Source organism: Pinus tabuliformis, chromosome J, assembly GCF_031772625.1.
Source record: "Pinus tabuliformis cultivar Carrire ecotype Pingquan chromosome J, CPIR1, whole genome shotgun sequence".
NCBI lineage: Eukaryota > Viridiplantae > Streptophyta > Pinopsida > Pinales > Pinaceae > Pinus > Pinus tabuliformis.
In genome coordinates, this window is record NC_142295.1 from 621,218,936 (window position 1) to 621,239,801 (window position 20,866).

The following is a 20,866-nucleotide window of genomic DNA, read 5'->3' on the forward strand; positions in this document are numbered from 1 at the left end:
AAAACTTCAAAGAATAAAAGAACTAGAACCTTAATTGGAAAAGAGTAGAGTCATTTGTGAACAATAATGGAAATCTCAAGCCGTTATTCTCATAGAAGGATTTACTCTGGCTAGCAAAATGGAGGTGAGGCATGGTTTGGAAAAGGAAGAATTGGAGAAACAATTACAAGAAAAATTATCATAATTAAATAATCAACATCACCAGCAAGTTGAAGCTCTAAAACAAGCTCAAGGTACATAAATCAAATTTATGAAAGAAGAGTCAAATACTAAAGTGAAAATAGTCACCATAACATTAGAAGAACAGATAAAATATCTTGATCGTACTGAAAATACATATGTGAACACAGATATTTTCAAAGAACATGCTCTAATTGTAAGTGAACAATTGAAGAAAGTTAAAAATTTTCAAACAATTAGGAAACATTTTACAATTTATTTCAAGAATTAGTTTCTTTTACTAATCAAATTGAGTCAATGATTGAGGAATGTCAAGTAATAAGAGATCATTTTTGGCAAAATTATAGCCTAGGAGAAGAATTGATCCTAAAGAAATAGAAAATTTATCTAAAAGAGATAAGAAATTGATGCAAGAATCATTAGATGAAAGATACTCAAATTCTGAAATTATTGATGAATGGATTAAGGAAACCATCAATTGGTGTGATGTTGTATGGGATAATGGTTTAGATATTGTTGAAGAATGTGGTATGCCATACCCTCAAGAAATTAGGGAGGCCTAACCACCATTATCTTATCAACAAACAATTGAATAAAAAAGGTCATCCGACTATGAAAAGATCAAGGAAATGAATGTTTGGGATACACAAAATATTCAAACATTTTATAAGCTTTTGTTTGAGAAGATCAAATTAATTTCTAAATTATGGGATAATGTGTTGGGTCCCTATAATACTAGTGATTACCCCATTACTATTGTATTTATACCCCTTATTTATATTGTTGTGCCCCTATTACCCCCATGTTGTTATTTCTGTGCCCCATAGAATCCCTCTATTGTTATTTTTGTGGCTTTATATTATTATTGTTAGGTCGGCTGGATTATATTGTGACTCCTTAGACTCCTATATATAGAAAGGAGGTTTTGTCATTTGTATCATCCAAGAATTGTTCATTTATGTAATGTAAAGGAGGTTGCCCCCTCGAAGAGGCTGAATTCTAAGGCGTTGATCTATCTTTTCTATCTTTTCTTGAGCTGGTTTCATAACATTTGGTATCAGAGCTTTGGATTCTAGGGTTTCACTGCTCCAAACAGGTCATCGTGGCATTTTCGCTATAACTTTTTTCTGTGATGTTTCAGAAGTCGCAGAAAAAACCCATTTGAGAAGAAATCGCGCTGAACTTTGGGTCCGAATTTCAAAGCTTTTCGCGCGATATTTGCGGAGATATGATCTGAGGAAGTTGGTCTTTTTGCAGACTCCTGAATTACATTGACCTGGGGAAAATCGTCATAACTTTCTCTCTGGGGATCAGGTTGAAATTTCGTAAGAAGGTACAGAAAGAGGATGGACTGTAGTTTCTTGTATGTGTGTTTCAGATTCAAAGGTTGAAACAGTGACTCGTGGCACGTTGTACAAGTTCGATCTACTGAATTAATCTAAAAGCAAGTCACTGTGGGAGATTTCACATAACTCTTCCTTGGAGAATCCAATTTGGGTCAGACTTGTGGCATTGGAAAGAGGACACAGAAGGCTCTACAAGTTGCAATTTCAGAACTGGATGATCCAAAATTACAGAGATACATCAGATTCAATATCAGGCTTCTATAAAGTAAAAAAAAGGTGTGTAGTTTTTTTTTTAATTTTTGTGTAAGCTTGGTTTAACAGAATTCAAAGGGCATAGTAAAGCATTATTATCGGTAACTGATGCCCCGAGGAAAGAAAATGAAAACACCTAGTAAGGAACCTGAAAGCTCTAGCATGACTCATGAAGAAGAGGAAGAAATGCTACATGATATATCAAAATTACAAGAACAAGTGCAACAAATGTCATGCTCACAAAAGCTAACAGAAGCTAAGATAAGTGGCGTGGAATCTAAGATAAATGGCGTGGAATCTAAGATAAATGGCATGGAATCTAAGATAAAGGGCATGGAAGCTAAGATGGATGATTCGAAGACAGATTTGAAGAGAGACATGGCAGATTTGAAGACAGATTTGAAGACAGACATGGCAGATTTGAAGACAGATTTGAAGACAGACATGGCAGATTTGAAGACAGATTTGACAAATTTTCTACAAGAAATACTTACTAATGGTGAAAAGGTTGTAAAGGAAACCATGATGTGAACAAAAGTAATGTTAATCATGATTCCATAGGCGCTAATGTGGGATCGAAGACCCACCATATTCCAAAAATCGATATGAGGAATTTTGATGGCAAGGATCCCGCCACATGGATATTACAGATGGAGCAGTTCTTCGATCTCAATAATGTGCAAAACACAAAAAAGGTACGTATGGCAATTGTATATTTGGAACCAAATCAGTTTGTATGGTATCAATGGCTTTGCTCTCGTAAAAAATTTATCACTTGGGCAATTTTTACGGAAGAATTGATAGCACATTATGAAGATACAAAAAGTAACACTTTTTTTAGCCAATTGATAAGTCTCAAACAAAAGGGTTCAATAATGGAGCACATTGAGGAGTTCCAAAAATTGAACATAAGGGTAAAAGATATTCCAGAGGAGCATAGGATTGATGTGTTCATAGGGTCTTTAAAGGATAATATCCAACATGATGTTCGCCTTTGGGAACCTGATTCATTAGAGAAGGCATTCAGGTTAGCAAGAAAAATGGAAAGCAAAATTATGGCAACTAGGAATCATACCCCTCACAACTATAAATATGAAAGTGTTGTTGCCCCTAGTCTTCCACAACCTATAAGGTTGACACCACAACAATTGGAAGAAAAAAGAGCAAAAGGGCTTTGTTACAGTTGCGATAGCAAATACACTAAAGGTCATAAGTGTGCTGAGAAGAAATTATTCTACATAGATTGTGAAGAGGAAGAAGAAAAGGAGCAAGAAAGGTCAAAAGAAGAAGACATACTCCAGGAACAAAGCCTAGATGAAGAACAAATAAATCCGACCATATCTTGTAATGCATTGGCGGGAATTACCACTCCTCAAACCATCAAGATAGAATGACAAATCAAGAAGAAAAAGGTAATAGTGTTGATTGATTCAGGAAGCACCCACAATTTTATTCATTGTAGGGTAGCAAAAGAATTGAATTGCTTCCTATATCCAGCACCAGAGTGTCAAGTGATGATTGCAAATGGAGGAACAATAAATTGCTCTGGAAGGTGCCATGGGAGAATATGTATTGACTAGCCCAATGCTTTCCATTCCAATGGGAGGTGCTGATGTTGTACTAGGAGTCCAATGGCTACAATCCTTGGGTACAATAGCTTTTAATTTTCAAGAACTTTTCATCAAATTTTCTACGGAAGGAAAGGAATTTGAATTAAGGGGTATTATAGGGAAACCAGGAAAGATAATCAGCTCTAATGGTATGACAAAGCATCTAAAAAAGGAGCAAAGAGGTGTAATTGCACAATTATGTTCGCTAGATGTTTCCACATCGGAATCATCTATTTCTCCAGATCTCCAAAAAGTCCTGGACAATCATTCCAAGGTATTTGAGACTCTGAAAGGTCTCCCACCTATGCGTGATCATGATCATGCTATTCATCTGATTCCAGGAAGTGTTCCTCCAAACATCAGGCCGTACAGATATCCCTATGTCCAAAAAAGTGAAATTGAACGTATGGTTGCAGAAATGCTAGAGGCTGGTATAATTCAACCAAGTCAAAGTTCTTTCTCTGCTCCAGTAGTATTGGTGCACAAGAAGGATGGATCATGGCGCATGTGTCCGGATTATAGGGAGCTCAACAAGCTCACTATTAAAGATAAGTTCCCCATTCCTATCATTGATGAATTACTGGATGAATTGCATGGATCAATTTACTTCACCAAGTTGGATCTTCGTTCAGGATATCATCAAATTAGAATGAAGATTGAAGACATTCCGAAAACAACATTTAGAACTCATGAGGGTCATTATGAATTTTTGGTCATGCCTTTTGGCCTTACTAATGCACCTTCAACATTTCAAGGTTTGATGAATTCAATTTTCAAACCATTCCTTAGAAAATTTGTGTTAGTATTTTTTGATGATATACTAATCTACAGAAAGTCTTGGAAGGATCATGTTGAACATGTTGACAGGGTGCTACAACTATTGGAGAAGAAACAATTATATGCAAAAAGATCCAAATGTTTCTTTGGAGTCCAGGAGGTGGAATATTTGGGTCATATTGTATCTCATGAAGGAGTTAAGGTAGACCCTAGCAAAATTAAAGCCATTAAGGAATGGAAAATCCCCACATCCATAAAGCATCTGCGAGGATTTCTTGGATTGACAAGGTATTATCGCAAGTTTGTTAAGAATTATGGGAGAATAGCAGCACCTCTAACAACATTATTGAAGAAAGATGCATTTTCATGGACTCCGGAAGCAACAAAGGCCTTTGAACATCTTAAAAAGGCAATGTGCCAAGCACCAGTCTTAGCTACACCGGACTTCACAAAAACCTTTATTGTGGAATGTGATGCTTCAGGAAATGGAATTGGTGTTGTTCTAATGCAAGATGAAAGACCCATTGCTTTTGAAAGTCGTCCAATCAAGGGAAAGTTTTTAAGCAAAGCTATTTATGAGAAGGAAATGTTGGCAATACTCCATGCACTTAAGAAATGGGGACCCTACCTAATGGGAAGACATTTCAAGGTAAAAATGGATCATGATAGCCTTAAATACTTTTTAGAACAAATATTATCCTCTGAAGAGCAACAAAAGTGGGTCACAAAGATGTTGGGTTATGACTTTGAAATCATCTACAAAAAAGGGAAGAAAAATGTGGTGGCAGATGCACTCTCAAGAAAGGATGAGGATGTGGAAGCATTATTGTGCGCCATTTCTATTATCCGACCAGATTGGATAAACGAAGCAAGGGAGGAATGGAAGAATGATGAAGAAGTGTGGGCACTTATTCGAAATCTACAACAAGATTCCAGTACGTCTGATACATTTAGCTAGCAAAATGATTCATTATGGTACAAAGATCGCTTATACCTCTGTAAGAATTCCCAACTAAAACAAAAGATTCTTATGGAATTGCACACTTCTCCCTTAGGAGGGCACTCGGGATTTTTAAAAACTTACCACAGGGTTAAGAAAGAATTTTTTTGGGATGGCCTTAAATCATGTATTCAAAAGTTTGTGGCGGAATGTTTGGTTTTCCAACAAAATAAAGTTGAAACAATTAAGACACCGGGTCTATTACAACCTTTATCCATTCCAAGCCAACGTTGGGAGGAGGTTTCAATGGATTTTATCACAGGTTTACCCAAGTCTGAGGGAAAGAGTGTCATCATGGTGGTAGTTGACAGACTTACTAAGTATGCACATTTTTGTGCATTATCACATCCATTTAAAGCCAGTATAGTTTCTACTGCATTTATGGAAACAATTAAAAAGCTACATGGAAACCCAAAGATTATTGTAAGTGATAGAGATCCCATTTTCACTGGAAATTTTTGGACATAATTATTTTCTTGTCTTGGTACTCAGTTAGCTCATAGCTCATCTTATCATCCTCAATCTGATGGGCAAACTGAGATAGTAAACAAATGTTTGGAAGGATATCTTCGTTGCTTTGTATCTGATAAACAGACACAATGGGTCAAATGGTTGCCTCTGGCTGAATGGTGGTATAACACTTCCTTCCATACAGAAACAAAAATGACCCCATTTATGGCACTTTATGGGTATCAACCACCATCCATCACATCATATTTAAGAGAAAATTATAAGGTTCAGGCAGTGGAACATCACATCGAACATCAACAACAAGTCCTCCAACTCTTAAAGGATAACCTCGTGTTGGCACAAAATAGAATGAAACAACAGGCATATCAACATCGCAGTGAAAGAAGTTTTGATGTAGGTGATTGGGTATTCCTACGGCTACAACCATATAAGCAAATTCCCTAAAGCAAGCTAAGAAGGATAATAAATTATCACCAAAGTATTATGGTCCGTACAAGGTGTTGCAAAAGATTGGTACTATGGCATACAAATTGGAGCTTCCTGCAGCTTCTCGATTGCACCCAGTTTTCCATGTTTCATGTTTAAAGAAGGTTATAGGCGACAAGCTCCCCGTGCAAACAATATTTCCAGAACTTGATGAGGAAGGAAAAATTATATTGGAACCGGAAGCAGTCACAGAAACAAGAACTCGATAGCTACGAAATCGATCAATTTCAGAGTATCTTATCAAGTGGAAGAACTTATCCGCCGAAGATTCCACATGGGAGGATGAGAATTTTATGCAGAATTATCCAGAACTACTCAAGCGTTGAGGACAACACTTTTTTGAAGGAGAGGGGCATGTTGGGTCCCTATAATACTAGTGATTACACCATTACTATTGTAGTTATACCCGTTATTTATATTGTTGTGCCCCTATTACCCCCATGTTGTTATTTCTGTGCCCCATAGAATCCCTCTATTGTTATTTTTATGGCTTTATATTATTATTGTTAGGTCGGCTGGATTATATTGTGACTCCTTAGACTCCTATATATAGAAAGGAGGTTTTGTCATTTGTATCATCCAAGAATTGTTCATTTATGTAATGTAAAGGAGGTTGCCCCCTCGAAGAGGCTGAATTCTAAGGCGTTGATCTATCTTTTCTATCTTTTCTTGAGCTGGTTTCATAACATAATGGTTTATATATTTCTAAAAAATGTGTTATGCCATACCCTCAAGGACTTAGGGGGGCCTTACTACCATCATCTTGTCAACAAACAATAGAAGAAAAACGTCATCCGACTATGAAAAGATCAAGGAAATGAACAATTGGGATACACAAAATATTCAAACATTTTATCAACTTTTGATTGAGCAGATCAAATTAATTTCTAAATTCTCGTCTAAATACAACTGAAAGAAAAGGTATATATATGTGTGTGTGTGTGTGTGTGTGTGTGTGTGTGTGTGTGTGTGTGTGTGTGTGCCAATTTAGCATAAAGAGTTTCATATTGATCCATCTTCCACAAACACCTGACAGTTTCTTACAATGGACCCAATACATCAAAGAAACTTCTTCCACTAAAACAATGGATGGTTGAGAGCTAGTATATGAGATCTAGGGGGGAATTAAATGTTCTGCCAAGTCAACAACACGATTCCTTATCAGCAAGAATTTCTTTGTTGCTTATTTCATGTAAGAAAATCTTCGGAATGAATATTCTTAGATAAACAAAAATTGTCCTACTTTTTTAATCTTACTATTTATAGAACCCTTCACAATGGAGCAAGGGTTGGAAATTATTGCACTCAATGATACCAGTATTATAGTCGAAAGATGCAAGAAATTTTTGAATATCACTCACCTATTGATGTATCTTTGAATGTCATAGTTTGGATATTGTATGACTTTTAAATTTGTTTAAAGGCATTTTTGGTATTTTGATCTATCACTTTAATTTATGTCAATACTTGTTGAAAATTTGAAAATAAGTATGTCGTTCCTTATGAAATGATTTAGTATAATGCTTTTTTGAATGGTTTAAATAGACTCAAATTTATTCTTAGATTTTAAGTGAATCGACATTTCTATTTTGATATTAGAAAATATAGTTTAAGTGATTTTCTCTAATTTATGAGATATGTTTTCTTTTCTGTCAAATAGATTACTCCATTTCATGCAAATTAAATTTTGAATATATATGATTATTTACAAGCTCTTTAATTAGGACCAAAAATCAATGTAGTGGTTGACTAGTCCCTTATCTCAGTCAAGGAAATCATTATTCCAAACATATGTTGTACTCTCTAAGTACTCCACTTGGGTGATTACCTCTCCCTCTGTTGTTTAAGCCTACTTAAGCTTCATTCACACACACATAAACAACAGTTTGTAAAATTGTTTATAGTATATTTGTAAATATTATATTATGTCATATGTTTTCCCTAATTTAGTTTAATTTTTGTCATTTGTTTAGGTTAGTATAGGATAGGCTACCGGTCCTTTGCTCCAGAGAGAATGGCTATAAAAAATGAATAGGGGTCTAATTGGGGCCCTGATTGGGCCAAAACTCACTCCTTGGAGGTGGATTTTTTCTGCTTGCCAACAATTGGCACTAGAAGGAGAGTCGAAAATGCATGGTTGATAAATACTCATACACAAATATTCCTCTAATATGAACTATTTCTAGTACCCCTCCTATATCGGTTCACCAAGGTGAACCTCAAATTACTTGTTATACAATCACAAATGTCTTTGAATCTTCTACAACTGTAAATTATCCAATTTCTTTTGATTCTTCCACTTATGGGGTTGTTTTTGCACCCATTCATCCTCAATTACAACTTTCTAGAGAATTCACTCATTCTTAGAGTAAACATTTGGGTTTATCCCCAATATTATTTACTCCATTTGAAAATCAAAGGCCTAAAAGGGAAACACATACTGAATTGGTCTTCCTCTCAAATAGATTTTGAAATAGAATCATGATTCTCAACTATTACAAATCCCTTGCTTCCTTTTGAGGAAGTAGATTGATTCATATTTATGAAGAAAAAATAAAATACATATTTTAACGACACAGAGATATAGTGAAACATAACTTCAATTAATACATAAAAACTATTGAAAATTCTTTACATCCAGAAAAGAAACAAACTAGCTCAGGTGATGGTAGCTTATCTCTGAGAATAGATGTGATGGCTACATGCCTTCTAAACATGTTACAATGAGGCTCGAATTACTTTTTATTATTGAGAAATAATGGAAAACCCTAAACATCGAAAAACCTAACCTTAAGAGATGAAGCTCCAAAAGTTTGTGGGCCCCGTTGGGATTAGTTGGAATGCCAACTTCACGGGGTCATAATTTGGGCATATGATCTTTGTTTGGCACGCAAAATAACTCATTAAAAACATCTATTCAAGAAAATAAAAATTATTTGACAATCTTGTACCCAACATGCTTTGAGCTTGGCGTGTTTTCCAAAAAAAAAGTCGTTTAAGGCCTCAAAATGGCTCCAGAAATTCGAAACCCGAAAATTACCAAAAATATAAAGTTGTACTAGAATTAAAGAAACTAAAATGAAATAGTGTTGGGGATCCAAGTGGAATAGGCGGGTGGCCACCAATATCCACCTTGATCATAGATTGGGAGACTGAAGTAGTGTCTCTACAACCAATAGTACCACCTAGTTCTTCTATGGAAACTACTTTTGTTGAATCACCTTCATCATCTTCTTTTCAAAACATTTCTATTTAGACTACCTCAGTTCAAACTTCTCCAACACAAGTCATACAACAAGTATTATTACCATTTCCACCTCTGCCACATCCTTTAATAACTATGCTAGGTGATGAGCCTCGGTATTGCAATAAGAATGTTGCAACTTCCAAGGCTACCAACTTTAATTATCAACCCGGGATTCGTACAAAATTAAGAGGTATCGGCACTATATGTGCAGAATAAAATGTGTCCTTCCTTTGCTGTCATGATGTAATGGAGTGCATGTACTGAAGTCAAATCCTAAACTAATTGCAGAAAATGAAATGCTCGAAATAGAAACCTCAACCTATTGCAAGAAAGAAAGTACAAGGAAAGAAACCCTTTCTAATTACATAAAGTAAAGGTCATGAATTAAATGTCAACCATCACCTTTCAAAAAATTTAGATCCATTAACAAAGTTCATTGGATGTGGCAATCAAGAAAATCATCATTGTATTATCCAATTCATAAATTTGTCCATTAACCTAAATCGTTGAAATGTTTTGCATGGGTAAAGAGGAAAGTCTTGAGTGGTTTGTAGTCTTCCATAATAATTTATTTATAGCCTAGGGGTCTTGATTCAACCCTAAGGGAAAATAGCAAAGCTTCTTGAGTGAATCTGGGCTAGTATATGCATGTTGGAAGGCTACTACAGGGTTTCCTATAGTACTACTACAGGAAACAGCGGATTTTCTATAGGGAGCTATAATTCATCGAATGACCAACCAAATCAAATACAAATTGGATGGGACAAATTTTGTTATTTACTAGGATGTCTTAGGTCTCCATTCGAAGTGGAATCACTCAAAAATACTTCTTTTAACCCATGCTAAAAAATGGCAGAATATTACTAGTCTAAAATCTAGAAATTCAAGAACTAGTGAGCTAGTAAATCTATCAAATGCCTAACCTAATCAAGTGAAAATGCAATGGGGTAATTTTTGTTCTTAACTAGATTTTTTTTTTTTATCTAATTCAATTGGAACCAACTCAATTTAATCTTGTTAGCATGCTCTAAAAAATGGCAGAAATTTATTGTTATTTGCCACAAAGGAGTTCCAGAAATCTAGATTTTGGAATAAGCAAACTAATCCAAGTAGCTCAATGATTACTATGACTTTCCAAATATTTTCCAATGATGAAATGATGCTTTTGATCCTGCAAAATAACTTACATCAACCATTTAACCTAATCCTACAACAAGAAATCATTAATACTAAATGCAGAAATAGAAAGAAACAAGAACAAGAGATGCATATGAATAATAAGTGAAAAGAAGAAAAGAAAAATGATACAAAAGGGATCTGAGGCTCCTAGGATGGCCAAGCCCAAGGAAACTCAAAGTCCTATAAAGGAGACCAAGGTTTAGAAGTTGAACATGACACCAATCTTCATTATTTCCATCAATACAATTACATCCCTACAAGAAATGACAATGGAGCTGCAAAAATGCGAGTTCTCTCCACAAGAAGGCTAATAAAAAATCCAACCCTAGAGCCAAATTCGACTTGGTACTTATACAAAATTATTAGGAATGTTTCCCATGAAAGGAGGAAGTTTTCCCCACCAAAATCCCTTGATTAGTGGATCTGGTTCCCAATACTAGGAATCTGCGTTAAATGGCAGGGAACACATTGCTAGATTTTCTCAATCATTGGAGATCCACAATCTATGCCATAATTCCAAAATATCTTGTTGATTTATTATTTAATATTGATCCTCCTATTGTAGGAAGCAAGTCCCTAAATTGTCTCCTCCTCCAAATTTTCATAATCTGCCCAATATTCTCACAATATTCCACAAAAATAAATAATCTTAGGCACAAATATGCAATTATCCATAAACCTTCCTAATGAACATATTAAATTCAAAAATATTATATAATGCAAAAACAAAAGTTTAATGTGTTGAAGGATGGTTAGATGGGCCTAGATTTTCTCAATCATTGGAGATCCACAATCTATGCCATAATTCCAGAATATCTTGTTGATTTATTATTTAATATTGATCCTCCTATTGTAGGGAGTAAATCCCTAAATTATCTCCTCCTCCAAATTTTCATAATCTGCCCAATATTCTCACAATATTCCACAAAAATAAATAATCTTAGGCAAAAATATGCAATTATCCATAAACCTTCCTAATGAACATATTAAATTCAAAAATACATTATATAATGCAAAAAGAGAAGTTTAATGTGCTAAAGGATGGTCAGATGGGCCTTAATTTATGTTTAATTTAGAGGCATGGGCCTTAATTTATGTCTAATTTAGAGGCCTATCAGTAGGACAACCTTGGGTATCAATAGGTGCATTATATATTACAGGACCATAAAATGATTTACCTAAGCATCCTGAGATATTTATTCCTCAATTTAATATTGAATGTAAGATCAATGATATAGATGATGATGAGGAAAATGAAGTAAATATTGCACAAAAAAAAAGTAAATCACAAACTTCAACTTATACTACTCCTTCAACTTTAAATCCACCAAATCCTTCAAAGAAGACACAAACCGCAAATAAATCTTTTGCTTCATCAAGTAAAGTTGTACAAATGGAAAACATTGAATATGACATGGTGGGTGACATGAAAAAGACCAGGGTTAACATTTGTTTGTTTGAGTTACCCAAAAAGAACCCAACAAAAGAATAATTTGTTCAAGTATTTAGAAGAAAATACCCTTGATAATTAAGTAACTCCCACATGTAATATTCATAATAGTTCATCATAGAAAATTTCAAATATAAATGTAGCATTGATTTGAGACAGGTTAGTTTCTCACACCCCTCCTTTTCTTCTGACTTTTGAAATTTGAAATAGAAATGTACATAATGTTTTTTTTTCAAAATCTTCTAAAATGATAATTACTTCTTATGATTTCTTAGGTTAATATTTTCTTACATTCACATTATGTAACAACCCCAGGCTAAAAGTTCATGTAATAAAGGATAATAAAGGAAAAATAAGACCAGGGTCATGGGACACGTATTCCAAGCTGAATGTTGGGCAAAACTCTATAGTGGGCATCACTTGTTGTTTATTATGGTTAAGGAAATTGGAAAAGACATTAGAAAAGGTATGCATAATTGGAATTTATTTATGAAAATAAAGGAAAATAGGAGAAAATGGAGATGAAGGGTCACAAATTTGTATGAGAGGAAAATTGAAGAAAATAGAGGAAAATGAAGAACACATGGACCTTAATGATCAAAACACTTCTAAGGATCAGTTCATAGATTTTGTCAGTTAATTTTTGGAGCTCTCTTCTATTCTCTCATACTCTTGCACACATAGATCATTCTTGGAGCACTCTAGAATCAGAGAAAGGAAGGCAAATGAAGGACAAGGAAAGAAAAGGACAAGCAATGAAGGTTGGATCAAGCAGCTTCATGAGGAGGATTACGCAGGTAACAAGATGCATGTGTGATTTCCTAGCTAAGGTGTGAATGCATGGTACATGCATTTCTTTATTTGGTTCATTTGTTGTCATTAGCATGGGTTTTTCCTGGTTTGATAGTGGTTTCAGCCTTGCCTTGCCATTTCGTGGATAGCCATAGCGTGATGAGATTATTTTCTAGTTGAGCTTTGGATTGTCATATGGTTTTGGAATAGGGTGAGGTGGTCTCGGGAAAACTCCCAAGGGTTGGGGGTGGAGGTGGTTTAATCTCCAGGAAGACCTCGACAGGTGGGTGGAGATAGTAAAATTACTCAAGGTAATGGTGAAGAAACTCTGAGGCATCCAATATTATTTTGGCTTTGTGATCTCTTGATCGATTTTGGCAAGATAGCAGTAGCTTGAGGGATGAGGTGATTTAGTCTCTGGGAAGCCCTGGTTTTTTGTCTTGAGATCCCACATTCATGCTTGAAATATGGCACAGGGGTGATTCGATGAAATAAATATTTGGTTCATTCCAATCTCTAATTGGGTGGTACATGGAAGTCCTGACTTAGTTGTCTTTTGCATCAGTTAAAAGTTCATGTAATAAAGTTAATAAAGGAAAAATTAAGACCAAGGTCATGGGACACATATTCCAAGTTGAATGTTGGGGAAAACATCCTAGTGGGTGTTCATTTGGTTTATTATGTCTAAAGAAATTGGAAAAGGAAATGGCAAAGGCTTTGAAAAGAAAAGAGGCATTAATTTGCATTATATTTATGAAAATAATGGAAAATAGGAGAAAATGAAGGTGAAAGGTCACAGATTGCATGCGAGGAGGAAATTGAAGGAAAGATATAGGAAATTGAATAAAATAGAGGCCTCAACGATAAAAAGACTTATGAGGATCAGTTCATATCTTTTTTATAGTTTTGGGTTGGAGCTCTCTCTTTAATCTCTCTCTCTCATGCTCTTGCATACTTGGAGCATTCTTGGAGCACTCTATCATTGGAGAAAGGAAGGAAAACAATGATTAAGCAAGGAAGAGTTGGATCAAGTGTCTACTACGGGATTAATTGCAAGTATTGAGTTGCATGTATGATTTCCTTTCTAGTTTTGGCATGCATGGTATGTGCATGTGTGTATTTGGTTCTCCTGTTATCATCGGCATGGGTTTTCCCACGTGTAATAGTGGTTTCTTATTTTCCCTTCCATTTCCAGATAGCCATGGTGTGATAAGGTTCTTTCAATTGGTTGAGCTTTAGATTTCTGGATGGTTTTCGAACCGGGTGAGGTGGTTTTAGGAAAATTCCCAAGGGCCTAGGAATCCCTTGACCGATTTTGATGAGATTGTGGTAAATCCTGAGGGTGGAGATGGGAAAAATTCCTCAAGGTATTGGTCGAAAAATCTGGAGGCATCTAAGCTTTTTTATGGCCTAGTGCTCCCTTGATCGATTTTGGAGGGATTATGGTAAAACCTGGTAGTGTATGTTTTCTATTTGGACCTAGGAATCCCTTGATTGGTAATGGCGGGATTGCGATAAAGGATAAGAAAGCCCAATTTTTTTGTTGTCAGTCCAAGTTTCATGCTTGGAATATGGCATGGGGGTGATTGGCTAAAAGAAAGATTTGGTTCATCCCAATCTATGGTCAGGTGGTACGTGGAAGTCCCTAACTTGGTTGGCTTTTGCATATGTTAATAAGAGCTCTTTCCTCTTTTATGTTATGAGTAAATGTCCTTGTTGTGATGTGGCTTTGATGGTTGTTCTATCATTTTTATTACTCTAGTTATATGTTGGTTATAAGCATGGTTTTATGACATATTATACTTATGGCTCTTATCATGTTTTGTTTGGTAAATGATTGTTTATTGAATGCATGACCTAATAGATGTTATTACAACTATTATGAGAGGGCATCATATTTTCTTGATGATTTTCATATAAGTATGAGACCCATATGTTCATATATGCATTTATAACATGTAGATTACATGTTCATAATGTGTTTGACGAAATGTCTGTCATGGTTACCCCTGGTTAGGTCAAGTTCTTGGTTAAGTTTTGCATTAATTTCTTTTTTCTTATGTCATTCATCATTATAGAAAGTTCTATCAAGTTTTGGGTAGAGTTTTTGATACTAGCCCTAAAAAAGTGGCTCGTATTCTAGGGCCACACGCTTATAAATGGGAAATCTAGACTGCAATTGCTGGGAGGCAAGGTTATCCATATGACTGGGGGGTTACAGTTGTTGGCTTTCCTTGTTATGCAAGCGACCGAGAGTCTAGATCACTAAAAAGGAAAGTTAACTCACGGTTTGGGCACCTGGAGTGGTTGTTTAGCTCTTGTGGGTCCTGCAACTCCTAAGGAAGGTCAGTACAATTTCTTTTTGTCGACTCCATTTCCTTAATGTGATCAAGTAAGTTGAGTAATGTCATAGTATCCCTCATCTCATGTTTACCTTGGAAGGCCAATGAAAGTGGGTCTATATGGGAGGGGTGGTTACATGCAGACAATTCGGGATGTGGGCCAAAGCATTCCTCGGATCTATGCAACATTTGATAACAAGTAGGCAGATCACCAGGCATCCATTATTGAGATGGAAGGTAAGATTTTTGATCGAGTTGTTTCCATTTTGATTGACCCTGGATCTAATTATAGTTATGTTAATCCAGACCTGGTGGATAAGTGTGATTTGAGAAAAGAAGTGCATGCAGAGTCTTGGTTGGTACAATTTCTATAGGTACTAAGAAAAGAGTTCATCATTGGGTGAGAGCTTGTGCAATTGATTTGAATGATATGTCCACATCGGCACATCTAAATGTGCTTCCATTGGGATCAGAAAGTATGCTTCTAGGTATGGATTAGTTGTACCTAAAGAGTACTAAGGTATATCTTTATGAGAAGGCTATTGAGTGCTTAGATGATGATGGAGAGAAGAGAATCTTGCAGGGAAACAAGAAGCCTATATCAGCAAGAATGGTTAAAACTATGCAGGAAAAGCACAGTTGAAAGAAAGGGTGTGTATTGTTCGCAGTGTATGTTTCCAATGACAAAGGTAAGGATGTTGAGGATATAGAAGTCTTGAAGAGGTATCCAGTTTTGCAAAAATTTCAAGATGTATTTCCAACAGAGATTTCAGAGTTTCCCCCTCATAGGGAAGTGGATTTATCTATTCAATTGGTACCAAGAGAAGCACTAGCATCAAAGGAACCTTACAAGATGAGCACTCTAGTGTTAGTGGAACTGAAGTTGCAGCTAAAGGAAATCCTTGATAAGGGATACATTAGGCCAATTGTTTCACCTTGGGGTGCACTAGTATTATTTGCGAAGAAGAAGTATGGTACTCTCAAGTTGTGCATTGATTATAGGTAGTTGAACAAGGTGACTATGAAGAAAAGGTACCCATTGTCGTGGATTAATGACTTGTTTTATCAGTTGAAGGGAGAAACAGTGTTCTCAAAGAATTATTTGAGCTCAGGGTATCATCAAGTACACATCAAAGAAGACATTTACAAGACCGCATTCGAGACCAGGTATGGGCATTGTGAGTTTTTTGTTGTTCCTTTTGGTTTGACTAATGCTCTGACTACTTTCAAGTGTTTTATGAATAGTGTGTTGCATACTTACCTGGACAAGTTTGTGATAATGTTCATTGATGATATATTAATATATTCTAAGAATGAGGAAGATCATGTAGAACACCTTGCAGCAGTATTGATATTTTTAAGACATCATCAATTGTATGCCAATCTTAGTAATTGAAGTTTCTTTCAGGCATAATTTCATTAATTGGGGGTTGTGGTTTCCAAGGAAGGCATAGCAATAGGTCCAGAAAATATTAGAGCTATCATGGAATGGGAAACTCCTAGGAATGTGGATGAGGTCTAATCATTCATGGGGTTAGCAGGTTATTACAGAAGGTTCATCGATCACTTATCATAGATTTCATATCCTATTACATCATTGCAGAAAAATGAAACAAGCTTGAATGGACAAAGGAATTTGCAACCAAATTTGAGCAGTTGAAGCAGTTGCTTACAAATGTTCCAATTCTAAAGATTAGAAATCCAGATAAAGAGTTTGTGGTGTGTAAAGATGCTTGCTAGAGAGGACTTGTTGGATTCCAGATGTAAGAGGGACAAGTGGCATGCTACGAGTCAAGGAAATTGAATGAGCATGAGCATAATCATGTGACTCATGATCTTGAGTTGGAAGCAATCATTCATGCATTGAAGATGTGGAGGCACTATCTTCTTGTCAAGAGGTTTGTTTTGATGAGTGTTCACAGTGGGTTGAGATACTTATTTGACCAACCTAATCTAAATTCCAGGGAAGCTAGATGGTTGGATACACTCAATGATTTTGACTTCGAGATCAGGTATATTAATGGTAAGGAGAACGGGGTTGTATATGCTCTTAGTATAAGAGTGCAGGCAAATCACATTAAAGCTATGAGTTCATAAGGGATAGATTTGCAGGACTGGATCTTGCAGGCAAGGCAGCAGGATGCATGGAAAATTTTAGGGGCGAACGTTCGCCCTTTGGCGAAATTAAGGGGTTTTATATTTTTAGAGGGCGAATATTTTGTTTCATAGTACATTTTTACAAATCACCTCAAATAGACCACCTTATTTTAAGGGAGAGGGTAGAAAAGGTAAATTTAGCCCTTGAAATTAGGAGCTACAACCTTCCATTCGCCCTAATTTTCAAGAATAGGTTTTATTTAAGTGAATCCTATGGGACAAATACCATATTTATAAAAGAGGTATGGTAAATTAATAAGAATATAAATAAATGAGAGGTATGCTAAATAAATAAATAAATAATTTATATTTACTCCATAAGTCACCTTATATACGTGCAAGGGTGTAAAAAAATAAAAATATAAGTAAAGTGGAGGTATGGTAAATAAATAAAACATCTTTTTATACTTACTCAAAAGGTATGGTAAATAAATAAAAATATAAATAAACTAGACATATGGCAAGCCCCAAGGGTTAGCCCAACTGGTCAAGTCGTGCCTCGCCAAAACGGGAGGGCACAGAGTCGATTCTACCCGAAGCCCTTAGGGTTAGGTCTGTGATGGTCGAGGGGTGTGATCCTAGAGATCAACCCTAGTTATTTCGTGGATGTAGCTTGCACCCCCTGACCACGGATGTACGTGAACCACCGGGAAAAAAAAAAAAAAAAACTAGACGTATGGTAAAAAAATGAAACCTCTTGTTATATTTAGTCCACAACCCTCGTTCTATTTATGAAGGCTCAAAAAAGAGGTTTTATTTAAGTGAATCCTATGGGCCAAATACCATATTTGTAAAAGAGGTATGGTAAATCAATAAAAATATAAATAAATGAGAGGTATGGTAAACAAATAAAACATTTTTTTATATTTACTCCATAAGTCACCTTATATTTACGAACACTCAAAAAATGCGTTATATTTAGGTGAAACCTATGGGAAAAATACTATGGGACAAATACCATGGGCTAGATTATTATTATTGCCATGAAAAAAACATTATTAACCCTAATATTAGTATTAATAAAAATAAAGATGGCACATGGTATTGACCCATGGTATTCACCTGGAATGTAGCCTATTTAAATGGGGGAATTAAACCAACATAGATCCATCTTTACTCTGGATCTACTAACCCCCGAGAGGTATCAAATATCGTGATATGCAAACTAGCATAGAGTGAAAAAATATTTGATCCCTCTCGGGGCTTGGTGGATCAAGAGTAAAAATGGATAATGGATGTTGTAATTTAATGTATGTTAAACATTTTAGCTTGGTTAAAATAAAAAATAAAATAAAAATTAACTATTAATTTTATTAATTTTTATAAATTACTAATAGTAATTTTTAAGCTCCAGGTTTATGATAACCCATGGTATTGACCCATGGTAATACCATGGTATTCATGTGAGCATAGATATTTAAAGGGGAAATTCTATCATCTTAGATCCATCTTAATTCTAGGTCTACCAAGTGCTCAGAGGGATAAATAGATTTCATCCCCCTAAGAGTGGTAGATGTGGAGTTAAGATGGATATAGGTTGGTTTTTATCATAATGAAGATATTAAATAGACTTAGGAAATTATATTGTAAAAACATCTTAAGGTTAATGGTTAAAGCATAGACATTGGACAAGTATATATGTATACTTCTATTTTAAATTGAAACAAATCCAAGGCTAAAAGGAATGGATTGATTGCACTATTCATCCTTCTATAACTTTCCAACATAGGCTGGAGTAAATAGATTGTAATTTGGGTAATTTTTCTAACTGCAAATAGGAACATACTTGTGTATTGGCAGGGTGGTTACGAGGTCCCTAGAAGTGATGAATTTGAATTTTTCTTGGTTTTATATATACTATTATGTTTTTTCTCATGCTTTCTGTGAATGAAACTGGTGAATTTTATCCTACACCGACTAGGTTATCGATATGTAATTTCGGTAATTTTGATTTCAAAAGATATTTTAAAGAAATGCAATGATTTCATTTGTGTATTCAATAAACCCAATATTCTAATGGAATTCTGCATTTGTGGTTTACCTATACAGATTCCATGGAGAAGTATTAGTGGTGTGACATCAATTGTCCTCAAGTAGAGGCTTTAGTTTTACTCTTTTCTAGAAGCAAATACTTTCTTCCAACATTTTTGAGTTCCATGAAAATTTTGAAAGTCCTAATAGTATTCAATTATGGGTTAAAGATATCCACACTAAATGATCTATCGACCTTATCTTCACTTAGTTTAAGACTATTCACTTGGAGAGGCTACATGTGCCCCCACTTCAAGAGCATAGTAAAGTCATCTAGAACTTAGAGAAGATATCTTTAAGCTTTTAGTGAATATTGGAAAAATGTCTAGGTTCAATAACACCCAGTTGAGAATTAAGCTTCCAATAATGCTAGATATTAACCTGGAGCACTTTTGTGATTTGGAGGAGATGCCCCTTGTATTTGTGACACATCTTCAGTTGTGAATTGGACTATTACTAACTGTCATTTCCTTCGAAAGTTACCTAATGACTTGGGGAACCTCAACTCTTTAAGAATGTTAAGGAAGGAAAGAAAGTACATTATGCTAAGTTCTCTTATGCTTTTCAAGTTTTTCTTGGATATCTACGATGTTTCAGGTAGGAAAGTACATTCTGTTAATGAAAATTTGTCTTGATAGAAAGGCCCAATTTCAAATTCTAATGCTTTAAAAAAACATTGTATAACTGTAATGTTTCTAAAAGGAAAGAATATTTTTTCAATTTAAGTATCATGATCCCATATTCCAACTTATTTTTCAGTAACCCATTAGGCTTTGCAGCTTTGAATAAATCCATGTCTTTTGATAAGATCCTCTTCCAAATTATAATGTAGTTTCCTTTTGGCAATAACCACATACAATGTCTTGATTTTGTTATTGGGAAAATAGAGGTTTTGAAACAAGCATGTGCCATACAAGGACTTGATTTATTGATTATGTATCAATTATGGCTCTTGATGTAACAATGTTTTGATTTTGTTGCTTGAAAATAGAGGTTATGCTTTATTATTTCACAGAATTTCTTACAATCTTTCCATAAGTATTGATTTGTAATCTCAGTCACTGAGGGATGAAAGTAATGACAAAGGTAATATTCCATGGTTTGAAGTTCCCCTCTTACTAAATATTTAAATATATTACCACAATTTAACTGTTAGTTAAAGGAATTGTATTTTATTTGTAAACAATTCATTGCTTGATTTATAGATTTTGATTTTTTCCCTTTTTTAGTTTTTCTCAGATTTGGTATGAGATATCTTCCAAGATTTGGGTTCCCTAGTTTCCCCACCATAGCTACTAGGTTCAGATACTATCATTAAATATTCTCAGAACATTACAAATTTTCCAGTAAGTGTGCTTTGAAACATTGTTGTTGCTTTTCCATGGTGTTAATGAAAATAAGCACTGCAACTAGTGCCATTATTTAGATTAAGTGCCGAAATCTAGGTGGTATTGTAATGATGGAGTGATTTTTTTCTAGCTACTAAGGCCATATGCATTTTTATCTCTTATGTTGTCCTAAGATATTCAAATTTAGAATAAGAATT